This window comes from Liolophura sinensis, chromosome 1, assembly GCF_032854445.1.
Source record: "Liolophura sinensis isolate JHLJ2023 chromosome 1, CUHK_Ljap_v2, whole genome shotgun sequence".
Taxonomy (NCBI): domain Eukaryota; kingdom Metazoa; phylum Mollusca; class Polyplacophora; order Chitonida; family Chitonidae; genus Liolophura; species Liolophura sinensis.
In genome coordinates, this window is record NC_088295.1 from 30,524,935 (window position 1) to 30,540,279 (window position 15,345).

Sequence of the window (15,345 nt, forward strand, 5' to 3'; positions counted from 1 at the left end):
GTTCCTTTCAGCGCTTAGAAGCTCATAAGATTTATGATTTTGAAGTCAGAATAGTGCGTGTGATGTCTCTTAATTTGGTGCCATGCGATTTGCGTGCCCTCTGATTTTTATAACGGTCTTGCTGGTTTTGTTTTACCGATATGCCTCGACCGTAACGGCCGTGCATGCCGGGAACACCTGATCTGCATGCCACACATGTAGTAGCAGCCTTCCAGAGACATCGATCAATGGGTTGGAGATAAAACAGGCTCCAATGACCGTGGAAAGCGAATAACAGGTGAGACCAGGAGTTGTGGCCAAACAAAAAGCTTTCACGGATCTGTGCGATGCCAGAGGCTACAAGGAGATCGGGCAATGCCAGTTTGTCGATACACCTACCACTGACTTGGCATTCAGCAATCTGGATGTAACAAAACCCGAGGCTCAATAGACTGAAGCTTTAGACCTTTTGTATTGGAAGTATATATCATTTCTGAAGAAAGTGTCCATACGAAGAGCGGTCATATAAAATAGGAATTCGGACAGCGATGGGCGGAGTGTAATGAGAGAGTACATGTAAAAGGGGCTTTATTTAGGACTTAACCTGAAGAATCCGAAGAAATCTGTTTAAAGGCTTGGAGTGAAGTCGCCGTTCGGAACAGAAAATAGTTTTGTGGAAACAGTGGGAACAAAAACCGGTTTTTAGTAACATTGGGAAGAAGAATCTTTAGAACAAAAAGCTGATTCATCAGCTGGATCAGAAGGCTACCTTGAAGGCTCAGGAAAAAGATTGGTCCTCGCAAGAAAAAGTCTCCTTGAACCAAAAGACGGTTTGATGGGAGAAGGAAGTTTTCCTGGTCATCAGCGTCACCACAATTTATACCAGTTATAGTCTGATAGCTGCGGATCACAAGAATTCAAGCATGTCGAGGTTCGACACGATCAGTTCCACGTCTCGGAAGCCGGTAATAGTTCACGTCGATTATTGGTAAGTTATTCATTAATCAAAGAATATCTCTATACACTAGTTTATAAGAGGATACTTAATATTGAAATAAGATACAAATAAACCTATAGTTGAGAAAATGTCCACAAAACTTAAATCGTGAGAATGAATGAACAGTATGAACTTTATTTAATCAAAAGTTAATGCTGATATTTCATTCAGCCAATTTCCGACAAATGGCTATTTGGCCATTCACTTTACTAAAACTTACGCTGACATCCTTGTGTACTGTGTACAAGCCTTCATAGGACACTTTAGAGCTTGCTTTAATCTCGCTGTATATAAATAGGTTCTGTCATTGCCCTTAACCGCGAAGCTTTCTCAATAAAAACTTCCAGATCTGAGACTCAGCTTACATATGATTTGCTGGAATATCACAGCCGAAGCGCAATGGGCAATTCGAGTTACCAAAGCCAAAGTATGAGTGTGATCAGAGTAGTAGATACAAGCCGTGTATTATGTGTGTATAGTAAACATCACTACAAATCCTTGTATACAATTTAGGCGATGATTTCACAGAAGACATATACATATAATAAAAATATGATCTCTATGGAAACAAATTGTGATCAGTCGCCATTTACCGATGTACAAAATGCTCAAACATGGAACGAATGACTGGTTATGAAATGTAGATATTAAACAGAGAGATTTCGCGGTTCTGTATATCAATAGTCTGCAGTTGTTTTTGCTGAAATGTAAAAGGAATAAATTAACAAATTCACATGAAAATTAACGCTTCTTTCTATACTCCCTCTACCTGGCAAGTAGGCCCCGTTGCGGTTTATAATACTTTATACAACCCAAAGAGTTTCATACCCAAAGAGTGTTATATAATACAAAACTCTTTTGGAATTTTTTATTTATTTATTTATTTATTTTATGTTTTGCATTGCATAGGAACGTATATAGACTGTACGACGGCGGTCAGTTTTGTATTTAGGTGAAACAGAACAACACATGGAGGAAACCACCGCACCCCGCTACGTTTACCTAACCTCCCGACGAGAGGTCATAATCGAGACAGCATAGCCGCTGTATTACGTATGAAATTCCTGGTTAGCATCAATACAATTGCTATCAATCCCTGCATTTTTATACATCTCGATTATTCTGCGCCTAATAGGCATCAAGTATTAATAACCATATTACATTTCTACAATCCAACAAATTACAATATATTAAGTGCGGAATGTATGCGATAAGTTGAGGTTTGGACTGTGGCAGTATGCGGAGACAGAATTTGCTTTTTGTCAACAGACATGCAGGGTGAAAAAAGTTTCCGATAAGCCTAGCTGATGGAAAGGTATATCGGTATTTGAGATGTAGGGATGTAGGGTAATTTTGTATTTATTTGCAGTCTGTCCTACATGACAGAACGGAAAACTTAAATAGGACATTGATTTTGTGATGTTGGAGAAAAAAAATAAGCTGTCTGGATCGACAACGTTTACTTGATGACCTTTAGAAAAACTATAAAAGAAGCTGAGCGTCTTTAGCACGTGTGTAGCAAATAGAGCCTTCACCTTTCTTGCAAGAAATAAATTGTCAGTTATAAAACATAGGGATAAGCTATAAAAAAAAAAGAACGGTGCACAGACTGACTAAAGCCATACCCAGATCTTACTGTTCATCATTACCATCCACCAAAACCTGACGACTAGACTTCTCCAATACATGATACCAGTCTTATTTTATGTATGTTAACAAGTTACTTTTAAGTAAACAAATGTAGGTACTTGTGAACGGATTCCGGGAACGGTGCATATAAACAGAGCTAGAATATGGGCTTGAGCAAAACCCTTGGGATAGCTAGAATTTGGGCTTTAGCATAACCGTTGGAATAGAGCTAGAATATAGACTTTAACATAACCCTTGGGACAGAGCTAGAACATGGGCTTTACCATAACCATTGGGATATAGGTAGAACATGGGCTTTACCATAATCCTTGCGATACAGGTAGAACATGGGCTTTAGCATAACCCTTGCGATACAGGTAGAACATGGGCTTTACCATAACCCTTGGGATAGCGAGGATATGGGTTTTAGCATAATCCTTGGGGTAGAGCTAGAACACGGGCTTTACCATAAACAAGGGGTGGAGATAGAACATGGCTTTAGCGTTATTCTTTGGATAGCTAGATAACTCTTGGGACAGGGCAATAATATGGACTTTAGCATAAGCCTTGGGATAGCTAGGATATCCGTTTTAGCATAGCCCTTGCGACAAAACTGGAACATGGACTTTAGCATAACCCTTGGGATAGCTAGAATATGGACTTTAGTGGTAGAGTTGAGATAGCTAGAATATGAGCTTTAACACAATCCTTGGATAGAGCTAGAATATGGACTTTAACATAGCCCTTTGGATAGGGCTAGAATATGGGTATTAGCATAACCCTTTGGATAGAGCTAGAATATGGGTATTAGCATAACCCATGGGATAGAGATAGAACATGTGACTTAGCGGGACGTCTGGGATATCTAGAATATGGGATTTAGCATAACCCTTTGGATAGAGCTAGAATATGGGCTTTAGCATAACCCGTGGTATAGAGCTAGAACGTGTGATTTAGCATAACGTCTGGGATAGCTAGAATATGGGATTTAGCATTACCCTTGGGATACAGCTAGAATATGGGATTTAGCATTACCCTTGGGATACAGCTAGAATATGGGATTTAGTATTACCCTTGGGATACAGCTAGAATATGGGATTTAGCATTACCCTTGGGATACAGCTAGAATATGGGATTTAGCATTACCCTTGGGATACAGCTAGAATATGGGATTTAGCATTACCCTTGGGATACAGCTAGAATATGGGATTTAGCATTACCCTTGGGATAGAGCTTGAATATGAACTTTAGCGTAACCATTGGGATAGAACTAGAACATGGACTTTAGCATAACCCTTGAGATAGAACTGGAACATGGACTAGCTAGAATATGGGCTTTAGCGCTACAGTTGGGATAGCTAGAATATGGGCTTTAGCATAACCCTTGGGATAAAGCTAGGGCATGGATTTTAGCATAACCCTTGGGAATATGGACTTTAGCATAACCCTTGGGATAGAGCTAGGATATTGGTATTAACATAACCACTGGAATAGAGCTAGAATATGGGATTTAGCATAACCCTTGGGACAGAGCTGGAACATGGGATTTAGTGTAAAGTCTGGGATAGTTAGAATATGGGCTTTAGCATAACCCTTGGGATAGAGCTAGAATATGAGTTTTCGCATAACCCTTGGGATAGCTACAATATGGACATTTGTACACATTAGAGCTATAATTAACACAACCCGACGGGAGACAGTGCAATCCAGCATGTATTCTGTGTAGCGTTAGGGCTATATCACATGAGTGGGGCATTTTTGTGTGTGTTCTGTGTAGCGTTAGGGCTATATTACATGAGTGGGGCATTTTTTGTGTGTGTTCTGTGTAGCGTTAGGGCTATATCACATGAGTGGGGCATTTTTTGTGTGTGTTCTTTGTAGCGTTAGGGCTATATCACATGAGTGGAGCATTTTCGTGTGTGTTCTGTGTAGCGTTATGGCTATATCGCATGAGTGGGGCATTTTTGTGTGTGTTCTATGTAGCGTTAGGGCTATATCACATGAGTGGGGCATTTTTGTGTGTGTTCTGTGTAGCGTTAAGTCTGTATCATATGAGTTGGGCATTTTTGTGTGTGTTCTGTGGCCTACATACAGAATACTTTACCTTTGGGAGCACTGATGTGGACATCTCCACTACAAACGTATTAGCTGTATTTCACGTAAAGCTGCAACATGTGGAGCAAACAGAGTTGTTTTTGATTCACACAGTCACTGCGGTATTTCGAACCAGCCTTATATTTGTCTGATCCACAGGAAACGATCTACGAATCATTTGCCTACTAAGGTGCGAGTATACAAACCGAACGCACTAACGAGATTCGATCAGAGCTCGGGGTATGTTGTGTCGTATACAAACCCATACAAGGCCTAATTCTTTTGTCATCTGTCCACTATAGGTTTCTAACCGAGTCTTGTCAAAGAAGACATTCCTCGTTTGCTGAAATCAGTTTTGTAATCCTTCCTCGCCAATATCCAAGCTTTTAATTATCCCTTATCTGTCGGAGGTATTATTTTACCTTCCGCATACACTGGAGACGCATATTATCTTGTGGGGATTTCATCTAGTTCTAATCGGATAAGAATTATCAGTCTTTCTCAACTCCACGTCTTCCTTCATGGTAAATTAGTGACAGCAAACGCGTTTCCAGTTCAAATCTGATTAGATCGAATCGTTTTAACACCTGGTGTACGGCTTCATTCTACAGCCCTTCCCAAGGGATTCAAACATGAAGTAAATACGATGACGGAATGAGCACAGTCTCAAAAACAAAAAAACTTGAAACTTTTCCCTCCAAGTGAAAATCAATATGTTGGTAATTACCTAATGTAAATGCATAGTAAAAGGTGATTACTCTGCTTCTTTTTACACTCAATAAAACTCTTACAACTATGCTATTCCTTAACAGATCTGTTACCATTTTATAACATCCAGGCACTAGCCGAAGTTCAGACAAACCTCCACGTGACAATGATCCAATACCAGTATCCCAAACACTAAGGCAGAGTGTCAATGTTCAAACAAACCTTCACGGGGCAATGATTCAATACCAGTATCCCAAACACTAAGGCAGACTGTCAATGTTCAAACAAACCTTCACGGGGCAATGATTCAATACCAGTATCCCAAACACTAAGGCAGACTGTCAATGTTCAAACAAACCTCCACGTGACAATGATCCAATACCAGTATCCCAAACACTAAGGCAGACTGTCAATGTTCAAAGAAACCTTCACGGGGCAATGATTCAATACCAGTATCCCAAACATTAAGGACTGTATGATGTCCTTTCAGACATGCAGACAATGTTCAATGTTCAAACAAACCTCCATGTGACAATGATCCAATTCCAGTATCCCAAACACTGAGGAATGTATGATGTTCCTTCAGACTTAAAGTCTGTTGATGTTCAAACAAACCCCCATGTGACTCTATGATGTCCCTTCAGACAAGCTGTTGATGTTCAAACATACGCCCATGTGACTGTATGATGTCCCTTCAGACTTAAAGACTGTTGATGTTCAAACAAACCTCCATGTGACAAAAATCCAATACCAGTATCCCAAACACTGAGGACTGTGTGATGTCCCTTCAGACAGGCAGAGTGTCGATGCTAAAACAAACCATATGATAATGGTCCAATACCGCCGATGTTCACATCATAATCAACACCAGCATCTCTAATAGCAACACCATATTCGGTGCATTATTGATCACCAAGGATTATGCTTTTCTCCCTTTTATCTAATTTAATTCAGATTTTATAGCGCGGAATAGTAATTGGCCTCCCGTATTTATTTTAGAGAATGCGTTATTTTTCGTCTCAGTTTCTCACATGAGCGAGGAGGATTTTCTGTGATTATATTTTCATCCCCGTTGCCAGGATAAAGCACTGTTAGCTCGGGTGCCAGCCGTTCCTAATTGAATGATAGAATCCATTTTGCACAAGTAATGCACTGATGGAGGCAACAGTCCTTTGAAGTGCCCCTTCTTTCACCAGCAAGTTGGCGTCAAATGCACAGATTGATTTAATGCAGTTTTGTTGACTGAACCACTGGACTCATTATCGAATATTGGTACAGACGGGATAATCAAACTGACAAAACAAAAAGTCGGCCGAACTATAATGATTTCAACCACCAATGAACCTTTAAAATACAGATACATTTAAAACCAACTGCCATAATGGGTGACCGTGTCAGTGCAATTTTTTGTTGTGGTTAAATAGAATGATTAGAGATAAGCAATCACGGGCATTTCTGGAAAGTAATTTTGCTAATGTGAAGTGAAAACTCCTTTACGATATATTTTGGCTGCAAACTGTGGATGTGGTCCTGAAAAACTTCTATCGTTCTGTTCATTATATAGATCCATTCCAATGTATAAAATATAAAATCAAGAAATGTGCTGGAAAGCTGACCTTACGGTGTGTGATACGGAGACTCTGCACGCGGTGTTCTCCAACATGTTCTTATACACGGTGCTATGCTGAATATAAAATGAATTATAAAAGACTACAGCATACAGAGCAAAGCCAGAGCTTTGGCAACAGTGTAATAGTTGGCAAATGGTCACACGTCACAGGTGAAATCGGGCCTCTTGTATATTTAACCCAGTTAGGATTTTATTCTAACTGTTAATAAATATACAGAGAGCAGAGAAATCATTGTGTTATTAGGCATTGTTACAGTAGCCTTACAACACGGCGACAAAACTGTTACGGATTACAACAGTTCGATTGCTCAGTCCGCGGATTATGTTAATCAGTTACCTTTGAGTCACTTTATGAGGATGAGCAGACGTTTTAGACGGTAGGTTACTCTAGATATGCTGGAAGTTTACGTCGTACAGGTACTTAACATTTTTTCAGTCATATGACGACGAGTCTTTCGGTGCGTGTACATAGATGTATACTGTGTCGTCCTGTGGCAGGGCAAACCATTGCCGCCGAAGGGCTGCCACCACCGACGGTGACATATTTGGGTCACCTGGAAACGAAAAGCTGTTCAGATGGGTGATTATAATGCGCTCATATCCGAGAGTCCATCATTACTACAGGCTACTTTAATCCCTTGATGACATGTTGTTTCCGGGCACGTGATTTTTAGAATATGTACCTCGGTTAGCACAAGGCTAAAGTAGTACTGTAGTCTGTATGAGTAAAATGTACAGACTACAGTGGTTCAGAAATACGTAAAATCTCTTTAAAAGATGTTCAATGCTATGCTGAGTTTTTCACTTCTATGGCGACGGGCAAGTTTATGGGGGGAGACAACTGGAGTATTCAGAGCAAACAGCCAGTTTTCTTCAGGTGGCCACACAGAACAGGAATCAAACCTTAGACGAAGATATTGCTTGGCTCTAGGCGGCTTATAAATTATTGATTTTTGCATCAGAATTAGCGTATTGATAAAAAAAAAAACAAGATGGACGTAGCCCTTAAGGATATGGTCTTGAACAACAGTTATACAATGGCACGCTTTTGTCTTTGTAGGGTTAATAACACACCGATTTTTGAATCAAGGTTGGCTTAGTGGTAAAAAAAATAACAAGTTTAAAGCACACGTAAGAAAGCTATATCCTGGACACATGTTATATGTGTACTAATAAGGCTTTACATATATATGTATTAAACATTAACATTCTCGTTTGCATTACTTCCGGTGTTAAGCGACGTGACATTTAAACCACGTTGTGTGTCAATAACACTTATCCATATCGTATGTGTTTAGCACTGTTTGTATTTGAGATTTATCACGTGTCTTTGACCCTTCCGTGCTGGAATCACTCAGGTTTACCATTAACTACGTAGCATCACGCACAGTTTTGTCAGTTCTGAGTAAATAATGTAAATGGACGTGACATATACTGAAAAAGGTTCACGAGGTAAAAGGATGACGCGCTTGCGTAGTCTCAGTGGTGTGCTCAACTGACATCTTCTCAACAAGCATCACAATTCACAATGCTGAAGTTGTACGGCTTCGTATTCCATGCCAACACTTTCCTGTACCAGTGTCTGGAGGTCTTTGATATTCGAAAGGGCAAACGCTAAGTAATACATTTAGGTCTCTCACTGGGTCATATTGAATAATTTTGATAATAGCATAAAGTAAGACGCTCAATGCACTCAGCAAGCACAAGGTTCAACAATTCATCCAATAAAGTGTGATAAACAACCACGGGCAATAAATCGAAGCTTTGAAGTGGTTTGAATTTTGACTGAGGTATGTTTGCATAAACCAGGATTCTGCTGGTGGGCTAAGCATCCCTTGGCATTGTTTTCATGTTATTTTTATTAAATGTGATGAAACTGCGGCGTTTTTAGTAATTCTGGACCAATAGCCCTGAGGTAAACTGGCAAAAGGCCGGATTTCACCGGTTATGTGTGACCATTTGCCATTACACTGTCGTTGTTGCTTCATCCTTTCGTCTTTTCTGTCTGTTTACATAATTTGCGTCCAAATGGAACATGAGACCGCGTTTTAAAATATAAAAATATCTTGCCATACATTGAAAAAACTGAAGTGAATCATTTGTAATGATGAGATGTGGAAAATACTTTTGGTTTCCGTTCAATCGAAAAAAGATTGTACTTTAAACGAACAAGGCCTTCTGTTGTGCTCCAGCCATCACACAAAAAAGCCCATGGCAAGGTAATGGCAAGGTAATGCACGACAAAGCAATACTAGGTCGACATTTCAAACTTCTTTTATTCTATCCTTATAGACCTATACGCCGGATAAATACCTTAAAGAAGAGAAACATCAACAATTATCAGAATATATTTCGACTGAATGACCTGTTATCTGTGACTTCTTTCTATTCTATTTTCTATGCAGTTATTCCTGACAGAACTATGGAGGTAAATTTACTGATCTAAAACTGGCTGTGATAGAGAAATTTCCTCATGCCGATGTGTCGGGAACATTCGGCGAAAAGGGTGAGTAACCACAAGGGTATAGGCTTAATGATTTAACGCGATCGTCTAGCTGTATTCTACCACGCGATCGTCTAGCTGTATTCTACTCTAGACGGAAGAAACCAGGCAAGACTGAACCAGAAACAGCCCACGGTACCAAGGTCACTCAAACCGATGTTGGCATCCTTTCAGGACGCTGCGGCAGTGTAGTTTAAAGTGAAGAATGATTTCGCGTATTAATCCCATATATGCAGACGTGTTGTATGCCGTTGGATTTGTCACGACTACTAGCCGTGTACGAATCCACGCCTATTTACAAGTGAACGTGAAGGGGCGAAGTTTAGTCATACCTCCTAGGTTATTCCAGCCATGAACACGATCCCCTAATGGTTTAATGCAATTACTTTGGATTTCAGCGTGACAGCAATGATAAAAAAAGACGTACACATTGCTAACCGCTACCGGTGTATTTCACTCTGTTATAGAGCTTGGTGAAGTTAGCATAGCATTCCAACACAACATTCAACATCATATTGACCAACATACAGCATGGTTTGCAGTGTTATGCTGGAATCAGCCGCCAGCCTCGCCGAAGGAAAATCAATATCTGTTGCCGATATAGGTGTAATATTAAGGGAAACGTCATACAAATCAGTGCCTGCATTTTAGCGTATCTGAAACATTAAGCTCTACTTTGAATGTCACCCAGTCGGATCTGCTTGTTTCCTAAAGTTATATTTATTTCACCAACGACACCATCAAGCAATCGTGTAGTCTAGAAGCGGTTGTGTTTACCGCTGACATTTTTAGACAACTGAACACCTGAATTAATAGCCCTAGCCTCAGTTAAACTTGATACAGTATAATGTCACCCTAATCACTGTTAATATCTAATATACACAGCAGGGAGTATAATACATTTGATCATGTCGCCACGAATGGAGTTTGGTCTCCATGGTTAACTGAACATGTAATGGCGATTTTTCTGGTGTCAGTGTCACGATCTCCTGTCATGGAATGTTGACATACACTGATATATTCTTTCCATCAATAAATTACACATGTACATGTTACTCAGGGGGATATTAAACCTAAATTGTTTGGGGTTAAGTGGAAAACACATTTGTAAATTCATCATATACAGACATATGTGGTTCATCCGTCATATATATGATCGATAACATTTATGATCCATGCAAACATGATTAAATAAACCATTAAAAATTTCCGGAAATCTGGTCATTGTTGCAAAGGTAGCAGAATACATACACATCCTGAATGAATTCACAAGAAAACATTCACAAGACGAGAATAACGTATAGTCCTAACTACCCTGTCCCAGAAAAGAAAATGTCTTCAAACGCTGATTAAACTGATCTTAAAACAAGACCAATGCACTACATGATCGTCATATACACACCAAAAATTAATCTCTTAATTTTAATAGAAAGTCTCTTAAAAGAAAGTGAATTAAAAGAATATGTGTCATATTTAACAGAATAATCTGTTGCAATAACAGAAAACATTCTAGCATCACTCAGACAACAGACTTTCGGTTAAAATTAACACAATGATTTTTTGAGTGTACCTTTTCTAGATATCTAGACAGCTTTCTTTAAATATTGACATTGGTGATAGATATACTTGAACAATTTTGAATTATTCGTAAGCGTACAAGCCAGAATGCATGCTTCTCCATAAGAAAATTACAATTCCTGCAGTAGTAGAGTTCAAAACCGATTTGAACTGGATTGTGAGTGAGTGAGTGCTTGGGGTTTAACGTCGTACTCAACAATTTTTCAGTCATATGACGACGAAGGAATCATTAGGGTGCATGCACGTGCCTCCTTGTTGCAGGACGGATTTCCACCGCTCTTTTATTTAGTGCTGCATCACTGAGACGACTTACCGAAGGCAAGTATGCCGCCCCGCCCGAGCCATTATACTGATACGGGTCAACCAGTCGTTGCACTATCCCTTTCATGCTGAACGCCAAGCGAGGAAGTTACAACTTCCTCTTTTAAAGTCTTAGGTGTGACTCGACCAAGGATTGATCCTGGATCTACCGGTCCCGAAGCGGACGCTCTACCAACTGTGCTATCCGGGCCGGTCTGAACTGGATTGTGATCTGAAATTATTTATTTATTTACTTCATTTCCGTTTAACGTCGTACTTTAGACGTACTCAACGTTACGATTGTAGGCCCTACATACCGGTAGTCAGTTTTTAGTGTGGGGGAAGCCGGAGCACATGCAGTTAACAACCGACCTTTGGGTAGTTGCCAAGAACTCTCCTACGCGTGAGGTAGCCTACAATCTTGCACATCATTTTGGTAGAATAAGATCTTCCTGCCTGGAGTGACGTTTTCAAAGTTTCAGCACCATATAATAATTTGATTGATTACCATCACAATCACTGGTATTCCCTTTACGCTATACGACCAGACTAAAAAAACACATCTCAATTAGACGCCATGACTTTATATAATATCATAATGTATTCCTCTATCCACAGATTCCTTTGAAGTGTTTGTTAATGGACACTTGATATTTTCTCGCCTGTATACCAACGCCTTTCCCGACCACGACAGCGTAAGTTCATACCTCTGATATCATGGGTATTGTCATCCATAATGACAATTTTTTACCATATTGTATGCACTTGTATTAACAAATGCACTTTCCTGATTTTCGCCACAGGCAATCTGAGAGAGATGAACACAAATGAAACAAAAGGGCATAACAATTTATCGCAGTATTATACGGTAGATGGCAATAGACTATTCTGTCAAATGTAACTCACATATTCTATTAATTCAAGGGAACGATTGGACTAACAGGCTGTTATGTTGAATATGACAGACTACTGTGTTATAACCACAGAATACATTCTCTGAAAAGACTTTGTTAAAATTAACAGATTAATTTTTTTAAGTTAATGTGTAGAATTGAATACAAGTGTGGTAATTTGACGTATGCTGCATTTGTAGGTTATAGAGCAGATCATGGACCTCACTACAGATCAGGCAGCAAAGACCACGCGATCGTCTAGCTGTATTCTACTCTAGACGGAAGAAACCAGGCAAGACTGAACCAGAAACAGCCCACGGTACCAAGGTCACTCAAACCGATGTTGGCATCCTTTCAGGACGCTGGGGCAGTGTAGTTTAAAGTGAATTTAGAGGGATTCGGATATTTTCTCTATGAAGTCATACGGCAAAAGGGCAGTCTGGCGTATGACAGATGACATGAAAATAACCGATCACCTTTGGGATTTTTAAACAGCACTGGACATGAAGCTATATAAAGTATATCTATGAAACAACTTGTCTGTAAAGGTTAACCCAGATCTGGAGATTGCGACATATCTGCTTTCGTATTCTTTAATTATCCTGATATTTAGTGTTTCTAATCTTTTTTTATACTGATGTTCCTGGCAGGTCTACTGTCACAGGCCTATCTCAATTTGCTCAACAAAAGTGGAATATTTTAGTCTATATCAGTGGGATCTGTTTCTTTAACCACTTCGATGCGCCAAACAGTAAATACCCTCTACATAATATTAGCATCGAATCATTCACCGAGAAGATACCTTCACGATGGTATCATGTAGAATAGAGGCATGAATACCTGGCACCGCGTTCGTTACCTTAAATCAATATCAGTAAATATAACAAAAATAGGAATGCAGAAATGTCGAATTAAAATATGGAGAGTTCAGCATAACGATACATTACAATAACCCTTTCTAAACTCGTGAACACAATCGGAAGTAGGGACTGACACCTACTCCTACCTTGCCCGATGATGCTTCACTGTGATTCTTGTTTAGGCATGTTGAAAAATGAATTTGGCTCTTTGCGTCAGATTCGTATAACGGTTAACCACTCTATTCAAAGAGTTTTCATCGGATTGCGCCATGCAACTTTGGCCTACTTACTTTAGATCAAGTTCGCGGCACGTCAGTAGGCCTATATTTAGTGACGGGCAACTATATCGGATCGACTGGATTTATCTACAAATGAACATTTTCCCCAATTTCCCCACATATTAATTCATCTTAATAACTCGGTCACTGTATGACCGTCATACCCTGATCAATTCAAAGCGAATTATCTATGAACTGACCAGTTGAATACGCACACTTTGAAGCTCGCGAGTTTCCACGACAATAAAGAGATATAGACTTGTCAGTGATTGACTCCTGTGGCATTGAAGTGAAGTGTGAAGTAAACCTGTCCCATTTGGAAGCCTACGTTCTCTAAAAACGTGTAGCAGTCTAATACTGAGCCTGCATGTATAAGTATATGCCTATGTTTCATTTGCAATGAGTTCATCATCGTTTATTTCCATATCACTGCAACCCAGTTACCATTTACATAACAATCATTCAACTTAATGTGATGATATATACACATGTAATACATGTTTTCACAGAGCCTTCACTCCGTAAAATCAGTTTGCAAAACACGGAATGAAGTTATTCATCATTCAGTTTTGGCCTGTGCATACGACTCTTTATTCAAGAAGAACAATAAAAATAATTTGACTGATTGAGGTGTTTATAGAACATAGCTTTCATTATTATTTTGGTCACATTAACAAGGGGTTTCCTTGATTGTAGCGGGTATGGGTGTCTGCTGTATGTTTATTTACTGATTGGTGTTTTTAAAACGTACTCAAGAATATTTCATTTATACAACGGCGGCCTGCATTACGGTGGGAGGAAACCCGCCAGAGCCCAGGGGAAACCACGCGACCATCCACGGGTTGATGGCAGACATTCCAACGTACCTTTATCTCCCTGTGGCAGGGCAAGTCCATGCCACCAAAGTGCTGCCACCACTGAAGTATCATGACGGGGACACTATATCTGACAACCCATTCTGTCACACTATACTGACACCAGGTCAATCAGTCTAACCTTTGTTCTGACCTTTAAGTATTGGTGAGAGGCTCCTGGGCCATTGTGGTGCGCTAGCATCCTAACAGAGGCCCTTTATGGGATTTCCCCAGTGCCCAAATATGCATAAAGGTTGCCTCACTGGAACGCCATGTCGACAGGACGCCCGACCCAGTCAAGAAATGCCAACAACCAATGCCCCATGGCCCCAAATGCGAGAATAGCCAATTTTCAAGTCGTGAGTATCACGATGCAGGCTAGGGCTTAAACTCGGTTCGCTCGCTTTGTATTTTATTATCGACTCCATCCAGCCTATATTACCGAGATGGGATGGAATAAATAAGTTAAGTCAAACGACCACTATGACGAAGCTGCACATCTTGACTGATACTGAGAGTTCTCTTGGTGTCTCGTGAGGTTACTTGCTAAGAAGGCGTGAATTTCAGCACGACAAACATTTTATGACATTTGCCATTAACATTACAGTTCTTCTTGATTCAGTAAACTTAGCTGGTGAATAAAATATAAACATCTGATCTCTCACGTCTGCTTTAGATCACGTCACCGGCATTTACATAAATTTCCATTTCAGCTGCTTTGTCAGGCAGGTGAAGGAACCCTCAGTTTTGTCACAAAAAGTGTAATTCAGACATAAATCAACCAGTTTTGAAATGTTCCATTTCTGAAATAAAAATTGACCACTGCTGAAATAATTCTGCCTAATACTTTTAAATAAAAAATGCCCTTTTATATAACTGGTTCATTTTTATTACAAAAGTGGAACCAATTTCAAAACTAGTCAAGGTCAATTTTTATAACAAAGGTGGTTTTTGGTTTTGAAAGTGGTCTTCATGTCAAAACTGGCACTTATTTTTAAAAAAGTCTTCTACTTGCAACTATTTTATTACATGTAGTTCTGCT

At 39.6% G+C, this 15,345-nt stretch overlaps 1 long non-coding RNA gene across 1 annotated transcript; it reads left to right on the plus strand.

Annotated features, from left to right (window-relative positions):
- Window positions 1–266: 266 nt before the first annotated feature.
- On the plus strand, window positions 267–14,459 carry LOC135461343 (uncharacterized). The gene is made up of 4 exons (XR_010443352.1): window positions 267–967; window positions 9,443–9,543; window positions 12,037–12,113; window positions 12,512–14,459. It is a non-coding gene; the product is annotated as an uncharacterized LOC135461343 (long non-coding RNA).
- The last annotated feature ends 886 nt before the right edge of the window (window positions 14,460–15,345 follow it).